The following is a 13,189-nucleotide window of genomic DNA, read 5'->3' on the forward strand; positions in this document are numbered from 1 at the left end:
AAATTACACATCCATCACCCGTTTCATTTCCATCCATCCAACTAGGCAAAAATCTCCATGTGGCAGACAGAATTCCTACGTGGCCTCTAACACCGTTAATAATTGATAAGTGGTCACTAAAAATTGAATGAAACGTAACCTTTTTCCTCCAAACAACATTTTCTTCCTTTCCAAAAATGCTTTCTGCCCGGAAAATTAGGTATTTCTCCCCAAACAATGTATCTTCTTCCAAATCTTCAACTTTGATTTTCCCAATTTAAAACCTAGTTCATTTTCCCAAATCCTTTTCCAGCGAAAATCAGGAAATTTTGCCTCTTCTCATACCTCCTCATGGAAGAATCTTCATCAACTTGGAATAAATGGTGGGGGGTGCATTTGGAGGAATTGTGATCTAATGAAATTAGGAATGAAGTCACTTGCATTCCTGCATCTAAACACAAACTACAACGAGTCAATCCTGTCAAGTCTTCATTACAAGATGAATCCAGTAGACTTGATGGTCCAACCTTTTCAATCCAATCTTGTATAGTTGTGATTCCAACACAATTTGAAGGCCCATTAACAAACTCACTTGTATCATTAAAGCACGAACTGAAAGAATTCTGAGACATGGATGCATTAGACAGCTTTTCTTCAAAGTTGGCAATGTAAGAAGATGAAGAATTCTCAGTTGGGAGATAGAACATTGAGCTTTCGTTGAGGTATTGGGTAAATCCCATGCTGAAAACGCTGCAAAGAGTGTGGCAGCAATCGATTTGAACAGGTTCCTGGCAAAGGGTCGTGTCCCATGGGAAGGTTTCAACATAATTGAAATCAATGGGGCATGAAGAATTTGCAGAATGAATGAATAAATAAAAAACATGAGAATAAAAAGGGAGAAACTGAGATTTGTCCATAATGTTTTTCTTTGTTAATTTTTCAAGAAAATTTGTGGCTTTTCATGTTTATGTAGTTTTATATAAGATTTTGCTTTGGAAAATTTATAGTCAAATTTGGAAGAAGATACAAAAATGCCTAATTTCTGAGAAGAAAGCGTTTTAGAGGGGAAAAGGGCTACGTTTCATTCAATTTTTAGTGGCCACTTGTCAATATTTATTGTGTTAGTGGCCACGTAGGAATTACGTCTGCCACTTTGAGATTTTTGCCTAGTTAGATGGATGGAAGTGAAACGGATGATGGAAGTGAAACGGATGATGGATGTGTAATTTTTTTCAAAAATGGGCGAGCATTCGATAACCATTTATTTCTGAGTAAGCAAGTAGTAACCAAACCCAAATGTTGATGATTTGTGATTTAATTAACTTCATTATAGTCGTTTAATTGAACAATCAAACGCAAAGTATAATGCTATTTAGCACTATTGGTATTCAATATCATTTGATAAATTATGTTATCGAGCAACACTATTTTAACGCATGACATTGGATCAATTAAAGTTGGGGATTTAATATGACTTATTGTGTTTTATCACCTAGATTGATATTAACATCGTAACATAATTCTTAATATAAATATGCGTGTCTCCTTTAAAATGATATATCTGTTACGTGTTGTCATACTTGGCCAACCGACATGGGCCTATGGCCAACTCAATCCAAACCACGTGGCACTCTAGCCGAAGTGGGCTGAATGGCCGAAGCCCTTTATGCCGAGACCCATATACCTAAGCTAGTGAAACTAACCGAGCCTCATCTGTCGAGGCCTATGAAGATTACCGAAGCCCTATAGCGGAAGTACTACGTGTCTAGCAGAAGCCTCCGAACCATGAAGGGACGTCCTCCATGGTCACTTCTCCCAAGAGATCTCCTACATAAGGATCTGGTTAGAATGATTGATGGAACGTTTGTCATGAGTGCATATGTCAGGTCTTATCAGTAGCATGGGGGCTCTGCACAAACAATAAATACGCAGCAAGCTAGTAAGTCAAGAGTGATACTTAGGATTGGATGTTTGAATTGAGAAGATGAGGCCACGTATCACCTCATCTAACAGCTGTCATTTCACATGTAACACTATAAATACTTCCCTTGTATAACATTGAAAGCCTAATGCAAGAATCAATACAAAAGACCACACTTTATTCTCTCTTTCATATTATCTTACAACACAATATGAGTTCATACATATTTACATTCACATTTGCAAGCACCGATTGGTAATTATTATACAATCAGATTACGAACATCCCGCTGGATTTCGAATGTTCTCGTCCCGCGTCGTTGAGTTACTTCCATGCTCCTGATCCTTTCGTTCTAGACCGTCCACGTGTCTCAGCGTGTTGGACCTTCGCTTATATGTGCGCGGGTGGGTTCGACATCTGTTGGCAACACTTTTTGGGGTCAACAAATTGGCGCCGTCTATGGGAAGCCATACCATAACCACGAACAACCTTGTGGTGGAAGCTTATTGAAGAACATTTGGACAACCCCTTTAAAAAGGATTTGTTCTTGAAAAAGAACAAGAGGAAGCCTCACAACTTAGCAAAATCTGAAGTCAGGCGAAAATATAATGAGTTCAAACAAAGACACACCCCCCGGAAAGGTAAGAGAAAACGCAAATGTGCCTCCTCCACCCGCTGCCCCAGCAGCTCGGCAAAGACACCACCACCACCAAAGAAGAGGTGGAATGCGGGCAACGGCCCGACTGTCGAGAGAAATGGCTACCATGGCGGCCAACATGAGAGACATTGCTAACCAAAACTTGGCTATGAGGGAGCTCATGGCCCAAATGCAAGGCCAGGGGAACTTCATCATTCCTCCATACGCCCCTCAGGGGCACTACCAGCAAGAAGACGAAATCCAAAGTCTTAGAACTGCCTCGCCGAACTATAGCCGAGGTAGAAGCCCATTTGAAAGGGAAGTGAAAGTTGATGTTTCCTCCAACTACACTTCTGGCCAACCCACCGAGGTCCCATTGAACCATGATAACTTCCCACCTCCATAGGAGCAAGAGTCAAGACGTAGGAGGGCAGACGGTGTATTTGACAGAATCAGCCCCGCTGAACCGAGGCTTAGGCAACAGCAGACACATCAGTCTTGGACAAGACCACAGCCTTCACCTCCGATGCCCCAGCAACCGAAAGAAAGACATGAAAATGTCCCCAATGTTGCTCAGCCTAAAAATAGGCGCCAGAGGAGGGAGGAAGAGGCTAGGAACCGTCCCGGAACCTCTCACCAATTACCACGGCAAGAGGCCGAGGAATATGATTCAGATGAACAATCGAGATCTTGTGACTTGGATGATGATGATGAAAATTTGCCGTTCTCAAGGGAACTAAGAAATGCCCAGGTTCCAAGTCACTATGTAATGTCAAAGATACCAAAATATGACGGAAGAGACGACCCAGAGAAGCACCTGAATGCTTATAAAACCCACATGAGCCTAAGGGGCGCCACCCCAGCTGTGAAGTGCAGAGATTTCCATTTAACACTTAGTGGAGCGGCTGAAATATGGTATAGCAAGTTGCCACTGGGGAGCATAAGAAGCTAGCCTGAGTTCAAGACAACATTCTTGAAGAGGTTCGCTGTAAGCAAAGAAGGAGAGGCCCCCATCCAGCATCTCCAAGACATTAGATAAGCACATGGGGAATCCCTAAAGAGCTTCCTATCTCGCTTCACAGACGAAATGACGTATTGCGTGCAAGTTACCGACCGTGAGGCACTATCTGCTTTAAGGGGAGGCCTGAACATGAATACCTTATTTTGGAGGGACGTACCAAACCAAGATCCCACCACCTACGATGCCCTACTCGAGATGATGAGGCGGGAAATCATCAATGAAGAATTGATCGAGCATAGGAATAGGGCAAGTCGAGGTCTCCCACATCCTCAGAGGCAACGTGCAAGGGGACCGACCTCCCACCTGATGGACTACCAAATGAACCAGGCTGAAAATGAGAGTTCCGGCCAGGCACTTGCCACCACCACTTTAAACGCAGTTCCTACCTTGGCATATGAGGATATCAACCCAATCATTAACACCCAGCAGATGGAAACCCTCGAAGGATCCCGTAGAGGGAAAGGTGGAGGCTGGGGTTCAGGACCTAGAAATAGGTCGAACTAGAACCCACCAGGATACTGTGTACACCACAGGTCCTATGGACACGACACGGCAGATTGTCGAGACTTTGCGCACCGTTTCAAAGCGGAACCCCCCAGGCACAGAAATGAATCGCCCCAAGCAAACAGGTCACTGCCCAGGCGCAACAACCAACGTGGGCATGAGGAGGCTGCTCCCCGTCAAAGGGATGTTTCCCCGCGACGAAAAGAATATGAGACGGAGAGACCTAGGGAAGAACACAGGCACCGAAGAAACCGACAAGCCCAGGATGAGGCCCCTATCCACGAGATAGACACCATATTTAGAGGCCCGTATGTTGGCAGTGAAACACGAAACGCCAAAAGAAATTACGCCTGGGATGCTAAACACCCCCCTTTGACAAGCTACATTGTGGATAATAGCTCTCAGAGGAACCAAGTTCCACTCATTGTCTTCACTCAGGAAGACGCTGAAGGAGTTCACTTCCCCCATTGCGATGCACTTTTTGTGAGGGTCGTCATAGCCCAAAATGGGCTCAAGCGAATGTTAGTTGACAACGGTAGCTCTGTCAACATTTTATTCGGACCCACCTTTGACAAGATGATATTGGATCATCAGTTGATACCCATCACAACCCCTTTGTATAGATTCACAGGAGATAGCATCACTCCAAGGGGAAAGATAACGCTTGCAGTGGAGATGGGAGAGTCTTCCCAAAATACGATGAACTTCATGGAGTTCCTCATTGTCGACAGTCGATTGGTTTACCATGGAGTATTAGGTAGACTAGCCCTAAAGGAATTGGGAGCCGTCACCTCCATCCACCACCTATGCATAAAATTCCCGACGAAAAATGGGGTAGAAACGATGAGAGGTGACCAAAGAGGGTCGCGAGAGTGTTATCTAAGCTCTATAAAAAAAGGTAGAGCCCCGGGACGTCCATGTAATTATAGCCGATATAGTCATGGTCGACGTCCCAGGTGATGCTCCCATTGAACCAGAAGATGTCGATATGATAGATGCACTACCCAATCCAGAGATCTTGGTCATTGAAATAATCGATCTTCACATAATTGAACACGAACCTCAAGCATCCCCAGTCGAGGAACTTGAGAACTTCTCGATGGACCCCCGAGACCCATCCAAGATGCTAAGGGTAGGCAATGGCTTATCCAACACTCTAAAGGGAAAGATTAAAGATTTCCTAAGTAAAAACCTTGATGTCTTTGCTTGGAAGCATGAGGACATGGTAGGTATAGACCCCAAGGTCAGTTGCCACCACCTGAAGGTCGATCCTAAGGTTGTACCGCACAGACAAAAAAGGAGAGCCCTCAATCCTGAAAGGTACGAGGCTCTGAGGGAAGAGGTTCAGAAGCTCGTCTAAAACGGCTTTATCAGGGAAGCTACATATCCGAGGTGGGTCTCCAACCTAGTTTTGGTAAAGAAACACAATAGCAAGTGGAAGATATGCATCAATTTCACCAATCTCAATAGAGCTTGCCCAAAAGACAGCTTTCCTTTTCCAAGGATTGACCAACTAGTAGACTCCACAGCTGGGCACGAGTTGTTGAGCTTCATGGACGCATACTCAGGCTACAACGAAATACCTATGCTCCCAGCCGATGAGGAGCACACTTCTTTCATCACAGATCGAGGCCTCTACTGTTATAGGATGATGCCCTTCGGGTTGAAAAATGTCGGATCAACTTATCAAAGGCTCGTCAACAAAATGTTTATGGACCTCATCGACAAAATAATGGAGGTATACGGGAATGACATGTTAGTAAAGAGTTTCGAGGCCGAGGACCACATAACGCATCTCAACAACACCTTCCAAATCTTGAGAAGGTATAGGAAGAGGCTCAACCCCCTCAAGTGCGCCTTTGGAGTGGCTTCCGGCAAATTCTTGGGATACATGGTCAATCAACGCGGAATTGAAGCCAACGCAGAGAAGATTGAGGCTCTATACAAGATGAGGTCTCCCCAAAAGTCAAAGGAAGTGCAAAGTTTGACTGGCCGGGTGGCCGCACTTAGCCCCTTCGTCTCCAAAGCTACAGACAAATGCCTCTCGTTTTTCAAAGTACTAAAAGTTGGGAAGAAGTTCCAATGGAATGAGGAATGTGAAGAGGTCTTCCAAGGCCTGAAAAGGCACCTGGGGCAGGCCCCCCTCCTCTCCAAACTGAAGCCCGAAGAAATCCTACAACTATACTTAGCCGTCTCAAATGAGGCCATCAGTTCGATTCTGACTCGAGAAGAGGGAACCACCCAACTTCCAGTTTACTATACAAGTAAAGCACTCCTATTGCTAGAAACCCGTTACCCCGATATGGAGAAGCTCGCTTTGGCCTTGATCACGGCCTCCAGGAAACTAAGGCCCTACTTCCAAGCTCACAATATCCACGTGCTGACGAACTTTCCCCTAAGGCAAGTGCTCCAGAAGTCTGATGTCTCAGGAAGATTATTGAAGTGGGCAGTGGAGCTAAGCGAATTTAATCTCGTGTTCAAGGCTAGGGTAGCCATCAAGGGTCAGGCCTTGGCTGACTTTGTGGCAGAATTCACCAACTTACCCAATGTAGATGAAATCATGGAACCCGCCGAGCCTCCTACATGGAACTTATTCATAGATGGGTCGGCTGGAGACGCCGGCTTAGGTGCTGGAGTGGTCCTCATCAGCCCTGAAGGTCACAAGCTAAACTCAGCGGTGAGGTTCGGATTCAAGGCCACCAACAATGTAGCAGAATATGAGGCACTACTTGCAGGCCTCAGGCTGGCCAAGGAAATGCAAGTAAAGAGGCTCCTCATAAGCAGTAACTCCCAACTGGTTGTTAGCCAAGTAAATGGTAACTTCTCAGCCAAGGACAAAACAATAGCCTCCTTCCTGAAAATGGTGATGAACCTCATCCCATCCTTTGAAAAATTTGAACTAATCCAGATCCCCCGCATCGAAAATTCTCATGTGGATGCACTCTCCGAGCTCGCTAGTAGCAATGATTCGGAACTACTCACGGTAGTACCTATAGAGCACCTCCTCCTACCATCGACCGAGGCCCCCAATGTCATGTGGGTCACTGGGACCCCTACCTGGATGCAGCCGATTATAGCATACCTTAAAAGACCAGGTACTTCCTACTGACAAGCTTGAGCGTACAAGCTAAGGAGGAGGTCAGTCCACTTCCTCATCATTGATGATGTTCTCTATAAGAGAAGCTTCTCCTCTTCACTCTTACGATGCGTCGGAGGAGAAGAGGCTAACTACATATTAAGAGAAGTCCATGACGACGTGTGCGGCAATCACTCTGGAGGTCTATCTTTAGCACAAAAAATATTGAGGTAGTGGTACTACTGGCCTACCCTGAAAAGGGATGCCCTCCAGTTTGTACGAAAAGTGTGACAAATGCCAGCGATTCTCTTCGGTATAAAGACAACCGTCACAGGATTTGACTGCTGTCTCCAGCCCTTGGCCTTTCTCAAAGTGGGGTGTGGACCTCATAGGTCCTCTACCTAAAGGTAGAGGAAGTGCAAGCTTAGCAATTGTGGCCATCGATTACTTTACAAAATGGGTTGAGGTCGAACCGCTGGCAAAAATTACAGAGGCAAACGCTTCCAAGTTCTTATGGAAGTTTATTATATGCCGGTTCAGGATCCCCTACTTGATTGTCTCAGACAATGGCAAACAATTCGACAACAAGAAGGTCAGAGAACTATGCGAGGAAGTTGGCATCAAGAAACATTTCTCCACACCTCACCACCCACAAGCAAATGGCCAAGTTGAGGCTGTCAACAAAACAATCAAACATGTCCTAAAAAGGAAGCTTGATGTGTCGAAGGGGGCCTGGGTGGATGAGCTGCCACAAGTACTTTGGGCAATCCGAACCACCACGAGGACCCCAACTGGAGAAACACCCTTCCTCATGACATTTGGAACTGAGGCAATAATCCCCGTTGAGGTCGGACTACCGTCTCCAAGACGTCTGCATTTTTGTGAGATGACAAATAACGAGCTTAGGAGGTGCGACCTCGACTTCATTGAAGAAAGAAGAGATGACTCCCAGTTGAAGCTCGGTACATATCAAAGGAAGATGACGAGGTACTTCAACTCCAAAGTCAAAAGGAAATCATTCCGAATCAACGACTTGGTCCTTAGAAGAGTTTTCCTTTCCTCAAAGGAACTTGGTTTCAGTTCCCTGGGTCCAAACTGGGAAGGCCCGTATAAAATCAAAGAAGAGATTCGGCCTGGAACTTACTGGATTGAAGACATGAACGGCAAGACACAACCCCATCCATGGAATATCGAGCACTTCAGAATCTATTACCAATGAGTGTATCACCTCGCTGGAAGGTCCTTCCCAGCTCATGTAACATTTCTATGATTCAATAAAATTCATTTGCTTAAAACTATTGCATTACGTCGTAAGAGGCAAGCGTCCATTTTTAGGCCACCTCGCTTGAACTCCAAGGTTCATGTACATGCCTCCCTTTTTGACGAGGCTGAACGTCAAACGGAGAAACCCCAACATGATACAACATCCACCATGTTGGGAAGCGTCGTCACCTCGGAGGAGAGGCAAGCGCCCATTTCTGTGCCACCTCGCTTGAACTCCGAAGTTCATGCACATGCCTCCCTTTTTGACGAGGCTGAACGTCAAAGGGAAAAGTCCCAACATGGCTGCACCAACCACCATGTTGGGAAGCGTCATCACCTCGGAGGAGAGGCAAGTGCCCGTTTCTGGGCCACCTCGCTTGAACTCCGAGATTCATGCACATGCCTCCCTTTTTGACGAGGCTGAACGTCAAAGGGAGAAGCCCCAACATGGCTGCACCATCCACCATGTTGGGAAGCGTCGTCACCTCGGAGGAGAGGCAAGCGTCCGTTTCTGGGCCACCTCGCTTGAACTCCGAGGTTCATGCACATGCCTCCCTTTTTGATGAGGCTGAACGTCAAAGGGAGACGCTTCAGGCTCGTACACGAATTAGAATAAAATTCCAACTTCGGCTGCAACGATTTATTCTTAAAACCTCCTCAAGTTACGGTTATTAACCTTAAGTACAATTCATTTGCTTAAGTCCAATATTGGTTATAACTTTCATACAATTTATTTGTTAAAGTGATTGGAGTTGGGATACCCAATTAAAGTTATTTAGGTCATCAATCAATATTACGTTCAATTGCTTAGTGAGGCCAATACACTTCAGAGAAAGGAACAACATTAAACAAAAGAGATATTTTATTGATTTTCAATTGAAAATACAAAGGAGGGCCTGAGGCCAGTACATCATCAATAACTGAAAAGAAAACTATCCTAAACCTGGGAAGGTGATGGACGTGCTTCAGCAGCTGAGACTTCCGCAGCTTGAGCGTCAGAAATTGCTTCTCCTGCTTCTGCTGCTTCATCTCCCACCGCCTCATTAACTGGGGTTTGAGGCACCTAGTCCACAAACTCTGACCTGAGTTGCGACAGGTCCTGATTTGGGTACAACTCCTCAGCCCGCTCCATCACCTCAGCGTAAGCAAAGTTCTTCCAGTAGGTGCTAAAGCTCTGGTACTCCGCAATGTTGTGAAAATTAGCAATATAGTCCATCACTGCCTCCTCCCTTGCATTTTAGGCTTCCTCCCTAGCATGGGTTGCATCATCGACATATCACTTAATTTGGCCCTCGAGGTACTTGTACGCATCTTGGGCCCCTGCCAGCTCCAGAATAGCCTTCTCCAAGGCTTCAGCTGTCACCCTTTGGTAGTCATTGGAAACCTCCACCTTCTTCGTCAAGGAGGCCACCTCGCACTGGGACTCATGCACCTCCCCCTTCAACACCTCTATCTGAGCCAAGGCAGACTCCAGCTTGGCCGATTCTTCAAGTTTTTGGGCCTTGGCATCTTCAGCTTCGGCCCTAGCTGCCTTCAGCTCCTCTGCAAGGGAGGCAGTCTTCTTCTCAAAGGACAGGGTCCTCGTCTGAAAGTCTGTAAGAGCCTCCCTGCACTCCAGTGCAAGACCAAAGGTCCTAACACTTTGGATCACAAGAGCCCTAGTCAAATTCATCGCATCGCAGGAGAAGGCGTGCAGCTGCCACCGATCCGTCCAGAATCTATAAAAACTTTCAGTGGCGCTTAGGATCTCAGGTGGCAGGGCCTCCACCAAAGCTGGGACCAGAGGTTCGTCCCTGCCTGCAAGGAAGCTCGAAGACTTGCCTTGTACGCGAACAGGATTCTCTTTGGCAGCCTCCTCCTCAGCTACCTCGGCTTGCCTCTTTGCAGCCTCTTCTCTCGCCTCATCAGCCTCAGCAAGCCTAACCATTTTAATCTTAACCGCTTTCGAGGCGGCTTCTAGTAGCTTTGGCGGTCGGGCTTCTTTGCCTTGGGACACAGAAGTCCCAAATTTCCTAGAAGAGCTGGAGAGGTGCACGAGTTTCCTCTTCTTCGGCTCCTCAGAGACTTTCTCCTTCCCCCGAGGCTCCTTGGCCTTTTCCTGCCTCTGGGGGATCCCCTCTTCAGAAGCCCGCGAGGTACTGTCCTTGGAGAGTCGTTCAACCCTACCTCGGACCTCTTTCGCACCACTGGACCCCGACTTCAGGGGCCTTGCCTTCACAGTAGAAGTTGCCCTAAAAATGGATGTCATGTCAGAAGTTGGGTACTCCTTCCTCTTAAACTTATCTGCACAACACACTGCGTCAGTACCAAAACGAAAATACCCTTGGAGGCCATCAGTTCAAAGTCCAGGAAATAACGACTTCTGTCGATGAGGTGGTCGAAGTGGCGAAACTTTAGAGGTCTCTTGTAAATATCCTTTATTACTTCAAACTTCTCCCTGCTCAACTCGAACCTCGTACTGCAATCTGCAAACGAGGCATCATCAACAGTTAGACAAAAAATTAGAGCTAAAAAAGGGATGCAAACTACTAGGGTGGGAGACTCACGAGCTTCATAGTACTAGGATGGTACTGTACAAGACAAGGCTTTGTCTCCCTCCACCGCCTGCCACTAGCCCCAAACCCAGAACCACGACTCCTTCCACCCCTTTATGGAAGAAGGCAGCCCCACCACAAAAGGTGCATGGGCCTCCCAGAGAGTCAAGTAATATCACCCCTTGGACTCCTTACCTATTATCCTAGGCTAAAAGAGGGTTATAAAAACGTGGAGAGCCATGTCCTCCCCAAGCGACACTTCCTTCCACAGGAAGTACGAGCCTACCAACTGGCTCCACCCATTTGGCAGAACCTGGGTCGACGACAACATGAAGTTCCTCAGCACAGTCCTAAAAAAGGGGTGCAGAGGAAGACGCATACCTGTCTTAAATAAATATTCACTCACTGCAACGTACCTCGGCCTCGGATAACAGGCTAGCTCATGGGCCTCGGGAACTAGCATCTCCACATAATGAGATACACAGTACCTCTCCCTTATTTTCCCAACCTCTTCGACGTCATATTCGAAGGGACTCTAGACGCCCCCACTCTACATTGTAATCTACCTCCTCTTCGGTAATAGCAATCTGCTCGACCTCGGAGTCCTCCTACCCGAAGTCGACTCCATCTCAGAAAGCAACTAAGAACACAATAAGAGGATTTTCTGTGAAAAATACCTACTGAAAAACTACGCGAACACAGTCTGCCGGAAAAGCAGTGGACGGAATTGTCTCAACGCCGGAATGCCTAAAGCTAAGAGGAAAAATCAGATAGCAAGTGTTGAAAAATTCTGAAAATGGGAGTTCTCTCGCCTTTTATAAAGGGTCCAGACGAACCCCCACCGTCAGATCAAATCTCATTCAATCTGAACCCTTCAGTTTAAATCAAATCCAAGGAATAGAATTCAAACAGTTTTTTAAACCTACGCCTCAGATTCAAGCGTGTCCTCCACGCACCTCATCCGATGCGTCTGCTTCTAGAAGCTCCAGCTGTTCTAATAATTACGATTTTAATTTGACGGCGGCATGCACTTTGGAAGTCACAACGGTTCAGTCAGCTTTCCTCGAAAACATGCGCAAAACATCAAATCATTGGCATAACTGTCGAGTCACAATTATTGACAATGAACCTAGGCTTCATCTGCAACATTCAGCCATCAAGCCTCGCAGGTTCAGTTTTCCAACCACCTCGGCTTCATCTACAACATTCAGCCATCAAGTCTCGCAGATTTGGTTTCCCAACCACCTCAACTTCATCTACAACATTCAACCATCAAGTCTCGCTGGTTCGATTTTCCAACCACCTCGACTTCATCTACAATATTCAGCCATCAAACCTCGAAGGCTCGGTTTCCTAACCACCTCAGCATAATCCTTGGCTTCTTCATCATTCACCCGCAACAACACATTTCTAACTCCAACCATGATATAAATATCTATACTTGGATTTGGAGGACTATTATTTAGGTTCAAAAATTATATTCAATTTTTACCCAACTCACTGGTTTTACTTCATTAAAGTCCACGCATTACATAAATGATTATACTTGGACTTGGGGAACTATTGTTACGTGTTGCCATACTTGGCCAACCGACGTGGGCCTATGGTCCACTCAATTCGAACCACGTGGCACTCTAGCCGAAGTGGGCTGAATGGCCGACACGCTTTATGCCGAGGCCCATATACCGAAGCTAGTGAAACTAACCGAGCCTCATCTGCCGAGGCCTGTGAAGATTACCGGAGCCTTACAGTGGAAGTACTACGTGTCTAGCAGAAGCTTCCGAACCATGAAGGGACGTCCTTCATGGTCACTTCTCCAAAGAGATCTCCAACATAAGGATCTGATTAGAATGATTGATGGAACGTTTGTCATGAGTGCATATGTCAGGTCTTATCAGTAGCATGGGGGCTTTACACAAGCAATAAATGTGCAGCAAGCTAGTAAGTCAAGAGTGATACCTAAGATTGGATGTTTGAATTGAGAAGATGAGGCCACGTGTCACCTCATCTAACGGCTGCCATTTCACATGTAACATTATAAATACTTCCCTTGTATAACATTGAAAGGCCTAATGCAAGAATCAATACAAGAGACCACACTTTACTCTCTCTTTCATATTATCTTACAACACAATATGAGTTCATACATATTTACATTCACATTTGCGAGCATCGATTGGTAATTATTATACAATCGGATTACGAACATCCCGCAGGATTCCGAACGTTCTCGTCCCGCTTCGTTGAGCTATTC

This window comes from Olea europaea, chromosome 11 (genome assembly GCF_002742605.1).
Source record: "Olea europaea var. sylvestris chromosome 11, O_europaea_v1, whole genome shotgun sequence".
NCBI lineage: Eukaryota > Viridiplantae > Streptophyta > Magnoliopsida > Lamiales > Oleaceae > Olea > Olea europaea.